The following is an 11,018-nucleotide window of genomic DNA, read 5'->3' as shown; positions in this document are numbered from 1 at the left end:
TAAATTTCTAAATTTTGAATGGCGACCCATTCTAGTTTAGTTCTGTTAATATGGTTATATTTAATTACAATTCAATTCTAGTTCAATTCCACCTAAGTTCTAGTTCAGTTCTAGTTTAGTTCAGTTCCAATTCAGTTCTAGTTCAGTTATAATCAAGTTAATTTCTAGTTAAGTTCTAGATCAGTTCTAGTTCAGTTCTAGTTCAGTCTAGTTCAGTTCTAGTTCAGTTCTAGTTCAGTTCTAGTTCAGTTCTAGTTCAGTTCTAGTTCAGTTCTAGTTCAGTTCCAGTTCAGTTCTAGTTCAGTTCTAGTGCAGTTCTAGTGCAGTTCTAGTTCTGTTCTAGTTCAGTTCTAGTTCAGTTCTAGTTCAGTTCTAGTTCAGTTCTAGTTCAGTTCTAGTTCAGTTCTAGTTCAGTTCTAGTTCAGTTCTAGATCAGTTCTAGTTCAGTTCTAGTTCAGTTCTAGTTCAGTTTTAGTTTATTTCTAGTTCAGTTCTAGTTCAGTTCTATTTCAGTTCTAGTTCAGTTCTAGTTCAGTTCAAGTTCAGTTCTAGTTCAGTTCTAGTTCAGTTCTAGATCAGTTCTAGTTCAGTTCTAGTTCAGTTCTAGATCAGTTCTAGTTCAGTTCTAGATCAGTTCTAGTTCAGTTCTAGTTCAGTTATAGTTCAGTTCTAGTTCAGTTCTAGATCAGTTCTAGTTCAATTCTAGTTCAGTTCTAGATCAGTTCTAGTTCAGTTCTAGTTCTAGTTCAGTTCTAGTTCAGTTCTAGTTCAGTTCTAGATCAGTTCTAGTTCAGTTCTAGTTCAGTTCTAGATCAGTTCTAGTCTGTTCTAGTTCAGTTCTAGTTCAGTTTAGTTATTTCATTTAGTTCTATTTCAGTTTCAGTTCTAGTTCAGTTCAGTTCAGTTCAAGTTCAGTTCAAGTTCAGTTCTAGTTCAGTTCTAGTTAAGTTCTAGTTCAGTTCTAGTTCAGCTCTAGTTAAGTTCGAGTTCAGTTCTACTTCAGATTTAGTTCAGTTCTAGATCAGTTCTAGTTTAGTTCTAGTTCAGTTCTAGATTAGTTCTAGTTCAGTTCTAGTTCAGTTCCAGTTCAGTTCCAGTTCAGTTCCGTTCAGTTCCAGTTCAGTTCCAGTTCAGTTCTAGTTCCGTTCTTGTTCAGTTCTAGTTCAGTTCAAGTTCAGTTCTAGTTCAGTTCTAGTTCAGTTCAAGTTCAGTTCAAGTCAGTTCAAGTTCAGTTCTGTTCAGTTCTAGTTCAGTTCTAGTTCAAGTTCAGTTCTAGTTCAGTTATAGTTCAGTTCTTGTTCAGTTCTAGTTCAAGTTCAGTTTTAGTTCAGTTCTACTTCCGTTCTTGTTCAGTTCTAGTTCCGTTCTAGTCAGATCTAGTTCAATTCTTATTACAGTTCTAGTTCAGTTCCAGGTCAGTTCTAGTTCAGTTCTCATTCAGTTCTAGTTCAGTTCTAATTCAAGTTCTAATTCAGTTCTAATTCAGTTCTAGTTCAGTTCTAGTTCAGTTTTACGTTCAGTTTTAGTTCAGTTCTAGTTCAGTTCTACTTCAGTTCTACTTCAGTTCTAGTTCTGGTTCAGTTCTAGGTTCAGGTCTAAATCAGTTCTAGTTTAGTTCTAGTTTAGTTATAGTTCAGTTCTAGTTCAGTTCTAGTTCAGTTCTAGTTCAGTTCTAGTTCAGTTCTAGTTCAGTTCTAGATCAGTTCTAGTTCAGTTCTAGTTCAGTTCTAGTTCAGTTTAGTTTATTTCTAGTTCAGTTCTAGTTCAGTTCTATTTCAGTTCTAGTTCAGTTCTAGTTCAGTTCAAGTTCAGTTCTAGTTCAGTTTCTAGTTCAGTTCTAGATCAGTTCTAGTTCAGTTCTAGTTCAGTTCTAGATCAGTTCTAGTTCAGTTTCTAGATCAGTTCTAGTTCAGTTCTAGTTCAGTTATAGTTCAGTTCTAGTTCAGTTCTAGAACAGTTCTAGTTCAGTTCTAGTTCAGTTCTAGATCAGTTCTAGTTCAGTTCTAGTTCTAGTTCAGTTCTAGTTCAGTTCTAGTTCAGTTCTAGTTCAGTTCTAGATCAGTTCTAGTTCAGTTCTAGTTCAGTTCTAGATCAGTTCTAGTTCTGTTCTAGTTCAGTTCTAGTTCAGTTTTAGTTTATTTCTAGTTCAGTTCTATTTCAGTTCTAGTTCTAGTTCAAGTTCAGTTCAAGTTCAGTTCAAGTTCAGTTCAAGTTCAGTTCTAGTTCAGTTCTAGTTAAGTTCTAGTTCAGCTCTAGTTAAGTTCGAGTTCAGTTCTACTTCAGATTTAGTTCAGTCTAGATCAGTTCTAGTTTAGTTCTAGTTCAGTTCTAGATTAGTTCTAGTTCAGTTCTAGTTCAGTTCCAGTTCAGTTCCAGTTCAGTTCCAGTTCAGTTCCCGTTCAGTTCCAGTTCAGTTCCAGTTCAGTTCCAGTTCAGTTCAGTTCTAGTTCCGTTCTTGTTCAGTTCTAGTTCAGTTCAAGTTCAGTTCTAGTTCAGTTCTAGTTCAGTTCAAGTTCAGTTCAAGTTCAGTTCTTGTTCAGTTCTAGTTCAGTTCTAGTTCAGTTCTAGTTCAAGTTCAGTTCTAGTTCAGTTATAGTTCAGTTCTTGTTCAGTTCTAGTTCAAGTTCAGTTTTAGTTCAGTTCTACTTCCGTTCTTGTTCAGTTTTAGTTCCGTTCTAGTTCAGATCTAGTTCAATTCTTATTCAGTTCTAGTTCAGTTCTAGTTCAGTTCCAGTTCAGTTCTACTTCAGTTCTAGTTCAGTTTCTAATTCAGTTCTAATTCAGTTCTAGTTCAGTTCTAGTTCAGTTTAGTTCAGTTTTAGTTCAGTTCTAGTTCAGTTCTACTTCAGTTTCTACTTCAGTTCTAGTTCTGGTTCAGTTTCTAGTTCAGGTCTAAATCAGTTCTAGTTTAGTTCTAGTTTAGTTATAGTTCTGTTCTAGTTTAGTCTATTTCAGTTCTAGCTCAGTTCTAGTTCAGTTCTAGTTCAGTCCTAGTTCAGTTCTAGTTCAGTTCTGCTTCAGTTCTAGGTCACGTCTAATTTAGCTATAGTTCTAGTTAATTTTTAGTTTAGTTCTAGTTCCATTTATTTCACCATTTTGCTTTCTTCAGCAACACAGATTAATATGCTCTATGTAAGCTCGCATATGCTTCTTGTTATTTCATATAACTTAACCTATCAGGGATGAGATTAAATAACACTTTAATAGTAGCCTCTTGTAGCTACAACAGAGAGTATCATTACACCCACATATGATATCCATAACCGCCTTTGGGGAACTATTTATGTTATAAACGAACTGCTGGCACCTCGAACTTTCGATTATATTTATGTAGATTTTGTTAAAGTTGGAATATTGTAACTAAAGAATATTAATAAGTCATTTCTATTTTTTCTCTCTTTATTTTCTATGTAGATTAATACAATTCCAAGCAAAAATGCATGCAAACTTCTACGTTGAAAAAAGTAAAGAAAAACAATAAATCATGGGTAAATAAAACAAAGACAAAACAAATTATTTCATATATAAAAAAACTACTACTAGAACATTTTTACAAACTAATCAAAAAAAAAAAACTATTGGCCATTGTAACGCTCAGATCAGGGACAACAAGGGTAAACACACTTAAACACACGCTTACCCAGCAACCAATTGTTTGCTAAACTCCAAGTTTAACTGGCAAGATTACAACTTCCCAAAAAAAAGGAAAGCAAAGGGCTGTAATTAAATTGAAATCATAAAAGAGGCGTTCAGTGGGAGCTAAGGAAGAAGAGAAGGAGATGTGTATAAAGAAAGAGTGGTTTTTTGATAATACATACTAAATTGTTTCTCTTTTTTCTTTACATAACTTATGTATTTCTCTTTTTTTTTTAAACAAAACCCCTCAAAAAACAACAAAAAAATATTTGCATTTTTCTTTATAGTGGCGAAGAGGATACAGATTCATTGGATATTAAACCACCACAGGCTCATGTATCTCGCGATTCGAGTAGTTCTAGACGTAAGGAAAAATCGAAGGATAAAAACATTCCAAAGAACGTAGACACAAGGAACGTTACGCCGATGCAGGAGGTGGACGTGATAAAGAAAAGGATTATCATCGAGATAGCCGACAAGTTGAACGTAGAAACGATGTGGAGCGTAAAGAAATAAGACGAGGCAATGGTGAGGAACGTTATCAGCTGCAGAAGAGTGGCTACGATCGGGAGGATTATATGGCTGGAGGAGGAAAAGCGTTATCATAAACATTATGATGATGCTGCTACGGGTTCGCGTGGCAGTGGTAATATTTATCATGGCAGTTACCATAGTCATCAGGAACATCAATACCAACATCATCATCATCATCAGCAACAGCAGCAGCATCATCATCATCATGCCCAAATACAAATGCAACATCGTCAACGTCAAGATTACTATGAACACCGGAGACAACAAGACTACCATCATCCACCACCCACCGATTATCATGGCCAACGTCATCACCAGCAGCAACACAATCAAGCCTATGAAGTTTCTCGTGGTGGAGCTCAAAAATATCATGATCATGATATGGAGAAACGTAAATATGGCTCATACGATCAAGCCAAAGATCCTGAAAGTCTAGAACAAGACTTACGTTCAAGACTTTTAAGCAAACGTCATAAATATGTTAAAGATGATAGTGCAGAAGAGGTGGGTGTTGCTAGAGATGATTCATATGAACGTTTATATGAGGAGCGAGAACATGAACGTAACTCCAAAGCAGAACGTCGCAAGGCTAGACGTTTAAAGGGGCGCGATGCTATAATAGAAGTGGTAGACAGTCCGGATGCCGAAGAAAATCTACGTCATTCGCAACGCAAAAAACATAAACGCCATAAAGAAAAGCATGAGAAGCGAACAGCCTTAGATGATATTATACCGCCTAAAAATTCAGCAGCTGTTGGTGCCCATTTACCTGTAACAGCAGAAAAGAGACGTTCTCCCGAGGACCCAGAACTTATAGCTCGTAGAGCAAAACTGCTGGCCGCCGAACAAGAAAAGGAGAAACGCAAGGGAAATTGCCCGCAAGGAACTAGAAGCACGCCGTGAATGAGAAGAGATCGTACTTTGGATACTTTAAGTCCCACCGCTGTGGCGGCCAGTGTAACCGCCGGTTTAAATGTTCAAATTAAACGTAAGAAGAGCGACGAAGAGGAAAAAACAAAACGGAAACGTATTAAAAAGTCCAAGGACAGTGAGGAAGATGATGACGAAGATGTTGACCGAGATGAAGAAGACGATGAAGATGCTAGTGACTCTTCCGATGACAGTCGTGATGATGAAGAAGATAGCGTTAGTAACTCTGGCAGCGATAGCGATCACAGTAATTACAAAAAAAGTAAATCGAAAAAGAAGAAACGAGCGAATCATAGTGATGGTGAAGTCTCCTTACCCGAAAGTCCTTTGTCAATAGGAGAATTGTCCAAATCTCCCAATAAATCATCGAAGAAAAAAGCGAAAAAGAAGAAACATTCTGCCAAAAGCAAATATTCCGATGATGAAGACAACGAGGAGGAAGAGGAGAAACATAATAAACGTTCTTCTAGATCCAATTCAATATCACTGTCACCCAGCCGTTCAAGATCGCGAACACGGTCGCATACACCCGCCCGTTCTAGATCACGCTCCAGATCCCGTTCATCACATTCTTCTCTCACGGCTAGCTCTAGATCACGTTCAAGATCTCGTTCATCCGAACGCAGTAGATCAAGATCTCGTTCTCATTCTAGCTCAAGATCACGTTCTCGTTCACGTACCTCCCGCAGTCGTAGTCTATCGAAATCACGTTCACGTTCTCGTTCAGACTCACGTACGCGCAGTGAAGAACGTGATATGAAGGCCAATTCACGCAAAGAGGAGAAGGAATCAAAAGACAAATTGTCCTCCTCAGAGGCGGATAAGAGAAATCACGAAGATGCTGAAGATTTGCCCGCCATGGATGACAAAGGTAATCCCTTACCCAATTACTATCCCGGTATACAGGGTTGTCGTTCGGTAGAAGAGTTCCAATGCCTTAATCGCATAGAGGAGGGTACTTATGGTGTTGTTTATCGCGCCAAAGATAAACGTACAAATGAAATTGTCGCCCTTAAACGTCTCAAAATGGAAAAAGAAAAAGAAGGCTTTCCCATTACCTCACTGCGTGAAATCAATACTTTACTCAAGGGTCAACATCCCAATATTGTAACGGTGCGCGAAATAGTAGTCGGTTCAAATATGGATAAAATTTTCATTGTTATGGATTATGTAGAACACGATTTGAAATCGTTAATGGAAACTATGAAGGCGAAAAAGCAATCCTTTTTCCCCGGTGAAATTAAATGTCTAACGCAACAGCTGCTCAGAGCAGTGGGTCATTTGCATGACAATTGGATTTTGCACAGAGATTTGAAGACCTCTAATCTTTTGCTATCGCACAAGGGCATTTTGAAAGTGGGCGATTTTGGTTTGGCGCGTGAATATGGTTCTCCATTAAAGAAATATACCTCATTGGTGGTGACGTTGTGGTACAGAGCTCCAGAGTTGCTGTTATGTTCGCCCGAATATTCGACACCAATTGATATATGGTCGGTGGGTTGTATATTTGCAGAATTCCTACAAATGGCTCCTATATTCCCAGGAAAATCCGAGGTGGATGAATTAAATCGGATATTAAGGTAAATTTTGAATATCTATCTATCTATCTATCTATCTATCTATCTATCTATCTATCTATCTATCTATCTATCTATCTATCTATCTATCTATCTATTTATCTATCTATTTATCTATCTATCTATCTATCTATCTATCTATCTATCTATCTATCTATCTATCTATCTATCTATCTATCTATCTATCTATCTATCTATCTATCTATCTATCTATCTATCTATCTATCTATCTATCTATCTATCTATCTATCTATCTATCGAACAACATACGACGTATCTCGCGGAGGGCGGGTACTAGGTGGCTCATCCACGGCGTTATGCCGTTCTTCCGAATACCTACTTTGGTTCCTATTCGTCTTTTATATAACAGGGAATGCCGTTGACTTCCGTCAATGAGTAGATGCCACAGTGATGTCATGCTCCTCGTCAGAATACAAAGTCTTCCTCCCAAAATTCGGAGTGACACAAATTTCCACAAAAGAGTCATTCTATAGACCTTGAACAGCCCTTAAAAACTGTCCCTCATGTTCTACGATCCTAACATGAACATCAGTCAGGGTCATACCATCAGTTCTTTCAGCTCTTCTTAAATCAAGTGATTGAAAATTGTAAAGCGACTATTTAGGACACATTTTGTTCCCACGATTAGACATTTTCCGCCGGACTATCCATTCACTGATGATGTATAGGGATTAGGCTGATAGCTTACTACAGCGCTTAATCTGACGCTCAGGGGAGCTGTTATCATGTTATATTTATGCATAAAGTAGCTGCCATGCCCTCGGCGTGCTGCCAACCACTTTGGAAGGAAAAGGGGGGAGAACGCGGAACCCCTACGGACGGACGACTTACTACGACGACGACGGACGACGGAACGGACGGACGGACGGACGGACAGGACGACGGACGGACGGACGGACGGACGGACGGACGGACGGACGGACGGACGGACGGAGGACGGACGGACGGACGGACGACGGACGGACGGACGGACGGACGGACGGACGGACGGACGGACGGTACGGACGGAGACGGACGGACGGACGGACGGACGGACGGACGGACGACGGACGGACGGACGGACGGACGAGGACGGACGGACGGACGGACGACGAGGACGGACGGACGGACGGACGGACGGACGGACGGACGGACGGACGGACGGACGGACGGACGGACGGACGGACGGACGGACGGACGGACGGACGGACGGTACGGACGGACGGACGGACGGACGGACGGACGGACGGACGGACGGACGGACGGACGGACGGACGGACGGACGGACGGACGGACGGACGGACGGACGGACGGACGGACGGACGGACGGACGACGGAGGACTGACGGACGGACGACGGACGGTACGGACGGACGGACGGAGGACGGACGGACGGACGGACGGACGGAACGGACGGACGGGACGGACGGACGACGGACGGACGGACGGACGGACGGTACGGACGGACGGACGGACGGACGGACGGACGGACGGACGGACGGACGGACGGACGGTACTGACGGACTGGACTGACGTACTTACTTACTTAGGACTTACTTACGTACTTACGGACTGTACTTACTTATTTACTTACTTACTTACTTACTTATTACTGACTTACTTACTTACTTACTTACTTACTTACTTACTTACTTACTTACTTACTTACTTACTTACTTACTTACTTCTAATTCTAATTAACTCCCAAGTATCCACATCTTCAAGTATCAAGTATCACATTCTTCAAACATATTAATTTTCATTTGACTTCTTTTTCCATTTATAGGAACTGGGAACTCCCAACGAGAAAATTTGGCCTGGCTACAATCAACTACCAGCGGTCAAAAATATGCTTAGCCAAAACTCGCAATTGCCGATTATCCCGTGTCCAGTTTGAGAAAACATTTGCCGACAAAACTTCCGAAGCCGGCATTGACTTATTACAGGGTCTTTTAACCTATGATCCCAAACAAAGATTGTCCGCCGATACCGCATTAAAAACATCAATATTTCAAAGAACTGCCAGTACCTATTGATCCATCCATGTTTCCCACCTGGCCAGCTAAAAGTGAATTGGGTGCACGCAAAGCTCTGGCCTCCTCACCGAAACCACCTTCCGGAGGTTCCCAATTTAAACAATTGGGTAAAGATGATCTGGCTGGTACCGGTAGTGGCGGTAAAATTATATCTGGAATTATAACCGGAAATAAGAAAACTTCTGCTAATACCGGCTTTGTCCTAAATGCTGGTATCGATCAAAGACAATTAGCCATGGGACCCGGTTTTAATTTGAAATTCTAAACAGTTTCGTTTCTTCTATGCGTGTAATAGACTTTTAATCTCTTAAACAAAAACATCTAAAAGATTAATTAAATTGCCACAACGTTTTTTGTTAATTTTTTTTATTATACTTACATAGTAAATAAGTCGTGTCCTTATAGGGGTGTGTTAAATTTAAATCGCAAAACATTAAATATTAACCGTCATTATATCAGATTTTTTATAACAACATCATTGTTATTGAAAGCTTAGTTTAAAGCTTATAAACATTTACACAATACTATATAAACTCTTTATATTTTTATATTAGTACATACTTATTAAATTAAATCAAAATGTCTAATTTCCTTTTTTCTTCTTTATTTTCCACAAAATTTTCTTAATTTTAGTTTTTTTCTTTTTGTTTTCTTTTCTTAAGTTATGTTTATTCTTTAATATTTTTACAAAATATCGTAAGTTATTCCTAAAAAAAAATAAAACAACAAAAAAATATGAAAACATGTAAAAAATACATAAATATATAGTTTTGGATAAAAACTTAAAAAATGGAGTCTTCTTTTAGATAATAATAAGAGGTCAAAGGTTACACTAATACTTGAAATGACAGTAATTATGAGGAGAGAGTCAAAGAACGAATCATAATGAGGAGAAGCCTCTTAACTCAAAAGTTAAGAGACTTAAAGTATACTATTGCGAAGACTACAGTCAAGATTATGGACAAGAATATAGCCATGGCTATAGACTAGAATATAGTCCAGACTATATATTAGACTATAGTCCAGACTATAGTCTAGACTATAGTCCAGACTATAGACTAGACTATAGTCCAGACTATAGACTAGACTATAGTCCAGACTATAGACTAGACTATAGTCCAGACTATAGAATAGCCTATAGTCCAGACTAAAGACTAGACTATAGTCCAGACTATATACTATAGTCCAGCCTATAGACCATACTATAGTCCAGACTGTAGACTAGACTATAGTCCAGACTATACACTATACTATAGTCCAGACTATAGACTTCACTATAGTCTGGACTATAGTCTAGTCTATAGTCCAGACTATAGACTTCACTATAGTCCAGACTATAGACTAGACTATAGTCCAGACTATAGACTAGACTATAGTCCAGACTATAGACTCGACTATAGTCCAGACTATAGACTAGACTATAGTCCAGACTATTGACTAGACTATAGTCCAGACTATAGACTAGACTATAGTCCAGACTATAGACTATACTATAGTCCAGACTATAGTCCAGACTATAGGCTAGACTATTGTCCAGACTATAGGCTAGACTATAGTCCAGACTATAGGCTAGACTATAGTCCAGACTATAGGCTAGACTATAGTCCAGACTATAGGCTAGACTATAGTCCAGACTATAGGCTAGACTATAGTCCAGACTATAGGCTAGACTATAGTCCAGACTATAGGCTAGACTATAGTCCAGACTATAGACTATACTATAGTGCAGACTATAGACTATACTATTGTCCAGACTATAGACAGACTATAGTCCAGACTATAGACTAGACTATAGTCCAGACTATAGACTAGACTATAGTCCAGACTATAGACTAGACTATAGTCCAGACTATAGACTAGACTATAGTCCAGACTATAGACTAGACTATAGTCCAGACTATAGACTAGACTATAGTCCAGACTATAGACTATACTACAGTGCAGACTATAGACTATAATATAGTCTAGACTAGACTATAGACTATACTATAGTGCAGACTATAGACTATACTATTGTTCAGACTATAGACGGACTATAGTCCAGAATATAGACTAGACTATAGTCCAGACTATAGACTAGACTATAGACTAGACTATAGTCCAGACTATAGACTAGACTATAGTCCAAACTATAGACTAGACTATAGTCCAGACTATAGGCTAGACTATAGGCTAGACTATAGTCCACACTATAGACTAGACTATAGTCCAGACTATAGTCCAGACTATAGGCTAGACTATAGTCCAGACTATAGACTATACTATAGTGCAGACTATGGACTATAATATACTATTGTCTAGACTAT

At 39.0% G+C, this 11,018-nt stretch overlaps 1 pseudogene; it reads left to right on the top strand.

Annotated features, from left to right (window-relative positions):
* The first annotated feature begins 3,894 nt into the window (after nt 1–3,894).
* LOC119611734 lies at nt 3,895–9,314 on the top strand (annotated as a pseudogene).
* The last annotated feature ends 1,704 nt before the right edge of the window (nt 9,315–11,018 follow it).

This window comes from Lucilia sericata, unplaced genomic scaffold (genome assembly GCF_015586225.1).
Source record: "Lucilia sericata isolate MDLA Ls3-8-SP2 unplaced genomic scaffold, ASM1558622v1 Contig001521F_arrow, whole genome shotgun sequence".
NCBI lineage: Eukaryota > Metazoa > Arthropoda > Insecta > Diptera > Calliphoridae > Lucilia > Lucilia sericata.
This window is presented reverse-complemented; position numbering and strand designations above follow the sequence as displayed.